Source organism: Tursiops truncatus, chromosome 16 (genome assembly GCF_011762595.2).
Source record: "Tursiops truncatus isolate mTurTru1 chromosome 16, mTurTru1.mat.Y, whole genome shotgun sequence".
In the NCBI taxonomy this organism is placed as follows: domain Eukaryota; kingdom Metazoa; phylum Chordata; class Mammalia; order Artiodactyla; family Delphinidae; genus Tursiops; species Tursiops truncatus.
This window is the reverse complement of record NC_047049.1, coordinates 1,573,517-1,579,723: the sequence shown is the minus strand read 5'-3', so window position 1 is coordinate 1,579,723 and position 6,207 is coordinate 1,573,517. Positions and strand designations below refer to the sequence as shown.

The 6,207-nt window shown below is 54.8% G+C and overlaps 1 long non-coding RNA gene across 2 annotated transcripts; it reads right to left on the bottom strand.

The window, feature by feature from the left end:
- Positions 1 to 297: 297 nt before the first annotated feature.
- On the bottom strand, positions 298 to 2,281 carry LOC141276723 (uncharacterized). 2 transcript variants are annotated; one of them, XR_012326712.1, is made up of 4 exons: positions 2,147 to 2,281; positions 1,785 to 1,899; positions 1,269 to 1,455; positions 298 to 1,179 (listed from the first exon to the last, which is right to left on the bottom strand). It is a non-coding gene; the product is annotated as an uncharacterized lncRNA (long non-coding RNA). The 2 variants fall into 2 exon arrangements; XR_012326711.1 differs by having other exon boundaries at positions 298 to 1,455.
- Between the last annotated feature and the right edge of the window lie 3,926 nt (positions 2,282 to 6,207).

The window sequence follows — 6,207 nt, the reverse complement described above, 5'->3', positions numbered from 1 at the left end:
CTCCTGTGCAGCTAAGTTATCCCAGTGGGTTTCCAAAGGCATGAAAGTAGAGATGGGTATTTTTATGGATGGAGGAAGAAGTCGACCAGAAAAGTCCTGAGCATTTTGTAAGATTGTCCCTTCCGGGCACGTTCCAGGCAATGTTTTGACTGGATGCGGGGAGGGGGTGGCATGATACCCACACACACAAGAGGACGTTTTTAACGAGCCCATCTGAGCCTAACATGCTAACGTTACTGAAAGTTGGGTACGGGTGCTCGCCGCTCGAAAGCCAGTACTCGAGAGGCAAGGTGGGTGGAAAGGAAAGTTTGTTTTATTTCAGAGGCTGGTAGCCTCGGGGGCAGGGAGGACAGACTCCTGTCCAAAGGCCAACTCCCGCCACTGACAGTCAGTGGGCAAGAGTCTTTTAGGCAGAGGGAGGGGGCTACATGCAGAAACAGGCCAGTCACCTCTGACAGTCATCTTGAAACTGGTCATTGGTGGTCTGACCAGCATCATCTTGATTGTTTTAAGTACAGTGAATCTTCAGTTCCAGGGTCGTTTGTTCCCATTTCCTTGAGGCCAAGTGTCGGAACTGTGGCAGCTTATGTCGTGGCTCCAGCCTGGTCATCATGGAGTTAACTTCCTCCACCCGGCAGGGGTTTCAGTATCTACAAGACAGCTCACGGGATACGGCTCAGAATATTACCTATAGCCCTTGAGGAGGAACGGAAGGTCCTTGACTTTGCTTACTGACTGAACTATTATTATTTTGTCCTATTTGACTGTTGTTGTTTGCTTCTGCGTTTTCTCACTTCTCTGATTAAGCTTGTTCCTTGGCTAAAGTTTTTCTACAGACAAAAAGCAGGTGGAGGACATGGGGGAGAAGACCCATAGGTCCTGCTCTGTTTCACTGAAACCTGGAGAGGCCAGGATTGCTCAAGCCAGCTCCAATGTGAGTGTGGAAGAGCTGGGTGGCCTTCCAGTCTCGAGGATGGTGCCGGGCTGGCCTCATGTCCTGCAGGAACCCCAGTGCGGGAGGCCCTAGGAACAGCACACACATCCAGCTCGGGCCCAACCTTGAGAAGCGGACGGCAACTTCACTGCAGCAAGGACCTTAGGGGCGAAAGTGACTCCTGGGCCCCTCCTGCCAGACCGTGAGCCTCCGTCCCATCTTCAAAGCAGGGGTCTGGTAGTTCCCTAAAGAGAAGAACAAGGGAACATGCAGAAGCAATTGGCACCGTGGTCACGTCCCATCTGCCACTTTGAATGATGGGCTTCTTTCTCACCAAAGATGAATTTTATGAAGTCCTTAATCAGACAAACGGGGAGACTTGACCATCCCCCAGTCCAGAGCAGGCTGTAGGCGGGCGTCAGCTGCCCTGTGATTCTTTCCAGAAGCTTCACCGAGTCAGGACGGATGGCTCTCCTCCACAGCCTGGTCCACAGCCTTGAAATCACTTGACCGGGGATTACCTGTGAGATTGACCCTGAAAATCTTCTGGCATTTTCCATTTTTAGATCAAAAGTTGTGCAGGGTTTGATGCACAGAGGAAACCAAATGGGTCCCCAGACTCGGGACAGAAAACCCCAACTATCTGGAGAGCAGCTTATGAGTCTGAGGGTGGAAAGTTGCTCATTTAAAGCGAAATCTTCCTCCTAAGCGGACCCTTTCTGGCTCTAGGGCCGTTACGGCGCCGCAGTCACCATAGAAGGTAGGAAGCTGCCAGTTCTGATTCCTTCGGGTCCCATAGAGCAGGGTCTGCCTACTGACTCACAGCTCCGCTCCAGGGAGCAGCTCCTACCTGCTCCAGCCGACGACTCGAGGAGGGAGGAAGGAAGCCACGCCGTGAACTTCACCCCCAGATTCCCCTCCAGGAACCAAAGCAGCATCACGGAAAAGTGAGCTCCCAAGACAGCCTGGAGGGAAAGGAATGCAAGGAGAGTTCAGTCTTCGGGGATGAGCGGAAGGGAAGAGGGTCCTTCCCCGCTGTGCCCTGGGGCCGGGGACACAGGCAGAGGTCAGGAAAGTGAGACAGCCGAGCCCCTGCCCCCTGGCCTTCCTGACCTGAGGCTTTGTCTGGGCAGCTCTGGCCTGGCCGAGCCAGGCACAGGGGAAGACGGACCGCCATGCCCACCCACGCCAGGCTCCCGGGCTGACTCTGACCTCCAAAAGCTGGACCTGAGGGGAGCTGCAGTCACCTAAACAGCACAGCCAGGCATCCAGTGTCCTCCAGGGAGGCCCCGGCCCCACTGGAGAGGCTCCAAAGCCCCGAGCCTGAGCCTGGCGTCTCTCCAGCGACAGGTCCCCCGCACAGGGAGGCTTGGTCCCTCAGCGAGGCACTTGGAGTCGTCACATCGTCATCCAGGAACCACCTCTGGCTGTGCATGCAGCCATTTGGCACCAGGTTACAGGATGCTCTGTCTCAGCTCCAGCTGGGCCTCACTGTCAGTCACAGGGCAATTGTCTGCGTCACAGAGGGCCTTTTGTGGGGGACGTCTGTACCACACCCTGTTATCCAACCCATGTAACTGGTCAGATGCAATAAAGAAGGTGGAACTCACTCACCACCGCATCAGATGGTAATTCACCCAGAAACACAGCTTCCGTTCCCTGGGATGCAGAAGTGGGGCCGATAAATGGAGATGATTACCTCGGAATTTCCCACTAATGTGTGGGGCTGTAAGTACTAAACAGTATTGATGTCTCAGATCTAAATTCAGATTTTCTTCCTGGAAACAGCGATAGATAACATGAAAACGTTTTATACATCAGAAGCCTTATTTGTAAGGAGCATCTAAACAGATATAAATGTCATTTCTTTAAGGAGCAGAGAACAGTTAAATGTCCCCACATGAGAGTTCTGGGTGCGATGCTGGCAGGATACAGAGGAGGGGGCTTGGGGTGGTCGGGGGGAGACCCGTGGATTATGGGTGGGGAGACGCAGGCACGTGACAAGTCCCCAGCCCCTCTGTGGACTGACCCACGTGGTGGGATGGGGGTCTCCAGGACTCAGAGTAGCTGGCGTGCCCCAAGCAGAGCTGGATGGAGGAAAGAGGTCACGGAGGGATGCAGGGGAGCTAAACAGGCAGGGCCAAGAGGACGTGCCTTTCCAACAAGGGAAATGGGAACCTGCATCGCACGTAGGGAGCACCCTCCGTGCAGGTCCTGTTGTGCATGTGTACCTGCACCGTCACATTTAACCTTCTCCTCCTGGAACAAGGGGCACCGTCCACTCTGTGCAGGCTGGGGGCAGGGGGCAGAGCAGGTAAGGAACAGGTGAGCCCCAGTCTGCAGGCCGTAAGAGGACAGTGGGGAAAGCACGTCCCTCCCACCCGGACCCCACGCTCCCGCCACAGCTCGCCCTCTCCCCAGGCCAGGCCTCCAGGAAGCATGTCCTCGTCGTGCTGAGGGCCCATGGGAGAAGCCGGCGGACCGCGGGCAGGACCTGGAAGCAGGGTGGGTTTGGCGGCGGTGTCTTCGGTGGACGCTTACGAGAGTCGTGGTGTTTGGGGCACAGAGCAGAGAGTCGATCCTCGTTTCAGCGAATCCTGCTGTGCGGATTCACCTACTCACCGTGATTTATTTGTAACCCCAAACAATACCCCGGCGCTTTCACAGTCTCGTGGGGATGCGTGGAGGGTGAACGCTTTGATTAGTCCTTTGGGCTCACGAAGGTCAAAGCAGGCGACACTCTGCCTCCTGGTTTCGGCTCTCAGACTAAAAACAAAGGCCTGCCTCACGGTCTGTTTAGTACCAAATGTTTGTGGGGTTTGTTGGTGGTTTTTCTGTTTCAGCGGCCCCCAAGGGCAGCGTGGAAGCGGCGTCTGGTGTCCTGTGCCCGAGAAGGCTGGGACGTGCCCTGTGCGGAAGCCCGGGGCCAGATCGCCAGGCAGGAGTCGGCACTGTCGGCCGTGGGTCCAGAGAGGATGAACTGATGCTGTGTGTTCAGTGAAGCGTCTTGGAACAAGCACACACACAAGTGTGCGTACTGATAGGTGGTGAGAATGCATGCTCGGAGGCTGGCGGGAGCCTAGCCCTGTTGCTCCCCAGGGACCATGGGCCGGTGCTCGCTAATTCAGGATTCCAGGGAGTTTGGCAGAATGTAACCACCTGGGATGATGTGAGTCAGCGTAGTGGCCAAGGGGCTTTTACCCCGAGGGACGTCCACTCTGCAGTGGAACAAAGGGGTGGGGTCAAGCAGCTGGGGAGAGGGCCAGGCCCTCTTGTATCGCCTCATCAACCATCACAACAACCCCAAACGCTGTGTCATTTCTCTCGTTTAAACATGAGGGGACTGAGTCCAGAAATCCGGTGACTGGACAAGAACACACAGCTAACGTATGATGGATGGAAAGGCTCAAACCCAGGCCAGACGCAGGACTCAAAGGTACATTGACCTGAGCACTCACGACACTGCCCGCACCTCCTGGGAGCTCCGGGGCGTCAGGCACAGGCGGCAGGAGGGCCCCGGGAGGTGCAGAGACCTTCCCGAATGAGGCCATGGCTGTGCACGCACCTCGGGAGCAGAGCAGACACGGGGTGGGGGTGAACGCGCTGGGTGGGCCCCCGCCTGGAGATGAGGCCCGACTGGCACCTTCCGGGCCGGTTATCTGGAGGCGTCCTCTGAGTCCCACCACCTATGCATGGCAGCATCCCGAATGGCATTTTAAGGTCAGCCCTAGGAGAGGTATTGTGAGGGGGACACCTTCCAGGATGCCATGCTCCTTGCCCCTGTTGGGACATCCCAGCAAATAAACACCTGGTGGGGCTAACAGGGAGGTATTATCTCCAAGCGCAGGGAGGCGATGCCCAGGCAGCCAAGGGGGCTCCACAGGGGCAGGAAGAATGGGTTGGAGGACGGACGATGGAGATGATGTACTTGTGTGTCCACTGAAGGCAGGGCCGTGCTCTCCCGTGAGCACACTGGGAGCACGGGATGAGTAGGGCTGAGCAGGGCTGAGCAGGGCTGAGCGGGCTAAGCTTTGAGGAGGCGGCGAGGAGATGGGGCTTCAGGGTCCCAGGTCTGAGAAGTCCAGGACCAAGGTACCAGCATCAAGTGCGGCAGTGAGCGGTCCCATCACCTGCAGGGCAGGTTTATAGACCCTTTGCCCCTGGATCTTCCTTCTGAGGAATAAGGACAGACAAGAGTGAGCTGTGGGGCAGCCGTGGGATTCAAAAGACACAACAGGTTCAAAGAAACTAAAAGTGACAGGCATTACCTGGATGCAATGCTCTTTGGGTGCCTCCTTTTAAGGTACATGCTCACTTCATCTCCGTGTTTTCTCAAATGCACAGTTGTTGTTACCAAATTCACCCTAAACGTTGTAGGCATTCAGACCGAAGCAGCATTACAGCTACAGAAAATAGACATCCCCTTAGGAATCTCCAGATGTAACCTCATCTAACTCCTGCCTCTAGGTAGGGATTCGGGCCAGATGATCTATCTCTGTAAACCCATTACCCTTCCCTCACCTAAGGGGATGACTGCCTGGTGAGGAGCTGGACTGTTCATACTTACATCGCATTTTAATGGTAAACATTAAATCAAGTACAGTCATTATGGAAACACGTACGTACAGGAGACAAACACATCAAGAAGAGACACATTTGTGGCAGGAGCTACCCAGCCTTATTTAAAATTAAGCCACAGCGATGGAACACTTTAAACATATTTAACTCAGTAACACGCAGAATTGCTGTACTAATTACCCAAACAGTCATGGAAGCCTCAGCTGGTGACCTGCTGCTGAAGACCAGGTGCCTAAAGTCGGAAAGAGGCCCCATCTGAGGGTGACATTCTTCTAGGGACGTCAGGGCACAGCCTGTGAAGGGGCAGACACTGAGGGGCTCCCAGAGCCCCCAGGATAGCCCACCAGGATTGACTGCAGGGCTCCAGGACTCCCTTCTGGAGACGGACATCCTTGGCCTTTTATGTCCTGTGGTCCACAGATTGATTCTTTGCAAAGTTGATTCAAGCTTAGAGCAGTAGCTTTAAGAGAGGATGTTTCTCTGTTACTTGCTAAGATTGTCCCCATCATGTAGATATTTGAATCAGACCCAAAACTTCAGGGCAATTACAAAATAAAGATGCAGCCAGTTTTCCCAAGTGGGAATCAGGCTTATTACATTCCCTGTTTACGACCACGTCTGGAGAGAAAACTCAGGACCGACAGTCAGCAGGAGAAGGAAAGTCGGAGGAACGTCTCTTGGGACTACCAGCTGTG